The following is a 2,255-nucleotide window of genomic DNA, read 5'->3' on the forward strand; positions in this document are numbered from 1 at the left end:
TATAGACCACCAGACCAGGGGGATGAGGTGGATGAGGCTTTCTTCCAGCAACTAACAGAAGTTACTAGATAGCAGGCCCTGGTTCTCATGGGAGACTTCAATCACCCTGATATCTGCTGGGAGAGCAATACAGCGGTGCACAGACAATCCAAGAAGTTTTTGTAAAGTTTAGGTGACAATTTCCTGGTGCAAGTGCTGGAGGAACCAACTAGGGGCAGAGCTCTTCTTGACCTGCTGCTCACAAACCGGGAAGAATTAGTAGGGGAAGCAAAAGTGGATGGGAACCTGGGAGGCAGTGACCATGAGATGGTCGAGTTCAGGAACCTGACACAAGGAAGAAAGGAGAGCATCAGAATATGGATGCTGGACTTCAGAAAAGCAGACTTTGACTCCCTCAGGGAACTGATGAGCAGGATCCCCTGGGAGAATAACAGGAGGAGGAAAGGAGTCCAGGAGAGCTGGCTGTATTTTAAAGAATCCTTATTGGGGTTACAGGAACAAACCATCCCGATGTGTAGAAAGAATAGTAAATATGGCAGGCGACCAGCTTGGCTTAACAGGGAAATCCTTTTGGATCTTAAACACAAAAAAGAAGCTTACAAGAAGTGGAAGATTGGACAAATAACCAGGGAGGAGTATAAAAATATTGCTCAGGCATGCAGGAGTGAAATCAGGAAGGCCAAAATCACACTTGGAGTTGCAGCTAGCAAGAGATATTAAGAGTAACAAGAAGGGTTTCTTCAGGTATGTTACCAACAAGAAGAAAGTCAAGGAAAGTGTAGGCCCCTTACTCAATGAGGGAGGCAACCTAGTGACAGAGGATGTGGCAAAAACTAATGTCCTCAATGCTTTTTTTGCCTCTGTCTTCACAAACAAGGTCAGCTCCCAGACTACTGCATTGGGCAGCACAGCATGGGGAGGAGGTGATCAGCCGTCTGTGGAGAAAGAAGTGGTTCGGGACTATTTAGAAAAGCTGGACGTGCACAAGTCAATGGGGCCGGATGCGCTGCATCCGAGAGTGCTAAAGGAGTTGGCGGATGTGATTGCACAGCCATTGGCCATTATCTTTGAAAACTCATGGCGATCGGGGGAAGTCCCGGACGACTGAAAAAAAGGCTAATGTAGTGCCCATCTTTAAAAAAGGGAAGGAGGAGGATCCAGGGAACTGCAGGCCAGTCAGCCTCACCTCAGTCCCTGGAAAAATCATGGAGCAGGTCCTCAAGGAATCAATTCTGAAGCACTTGGAGGAGAGGAAAGTGATCAGGAACAGTCAGCATGGATTCACCAAGGGCAAGTCATGCCTGACTAATCTAATTGCCTTCTATGACGAGATAACTGGCTCTGTGGATGAGGGGAAAGCAGTGGACATGTTATTCCTTGACTTTAGCAAAGCTTTTGACACGGTCTCCCATAGTATTCTTGCCAGTAAGTTAAAGAAGTATGGGCTGGATGAATGGACTATAAGGTAGATAGAAAGCTGGCTAGATCGTCAGGCTCAGTGGCTAGTGATCAATGGCTCCATGTCTAGTTGGCAGCCGGTATCAAGCGGAGTGCCCCAAGGGTTGGTCCTGGGGCCGGTTTTGTTCAATATCTTCATTGATGATCTGGAGTATGGCGTGGACTGCACCCTCAGCAAGTTTGCAGATGACACTAAACTGGGAAGAGAGGTAGATACGCTGGAGGGTAGGGATAGGATACAGAGGGCCCTAGACAAATTGGAAGATTGGGCCAAAAGAAATCTAATGAGGTTCAACAAAGACAAGTGCAGAGCCCTGCACTTAGGATGGAAGAATTCCATGCACTGCTACAGACTAGGGACTGAATGGCTAGGCAGCAGTTCTGCAGAAAAGGACCTAGGGGTTACATTGGATGAGAAGCTGTATATGAGTCAGCAGTGTGCCCTTTTTGCCAAGAAGGCTAACAGCATTTTGGGCTGTATATGTAGGGGCACTGCCAGCAGATCGAGGGACATGATCGTTCCCCTGTCTTTGACATTGGTGAGGCCTCATCTGGAGTACTGTGTCCAGTTCTGGGCCCCACACTACAAGAAGGATGTGGAAAAATTAGAAAGTGTCCAATGGAGGGCAACGAAAATGATTAGGGGACTGGAACACATGACTTATGAGGAGAGGCTGAGGGAACTGGGATTGTTTAGTTTGCGGAAGAGAAGAATGAGGGGGAATTTGATAGCTGCTTTCAACTACCTGAAAGGGGGTTCCAAAGAGGATGGATCTAGACTGTTCTCAGTAGTAGCA

The sequence above is a fragment of the Lepidochelys kempii genome, chromosome 1 (genome assembly GCF_965140265.1).
Source record: "Lepidochelys kempii isolate rLepKem1 chromosome 1, rLepKem1.hap2, whole genome shotgun sequence".
Classification (NCBI taxonomy): domain Eukaryota; kingdom Metazoa; phylum Chordata; order Testudines; family Cheloniidae; genus Lepidochelys; species Lepidochelys kempii.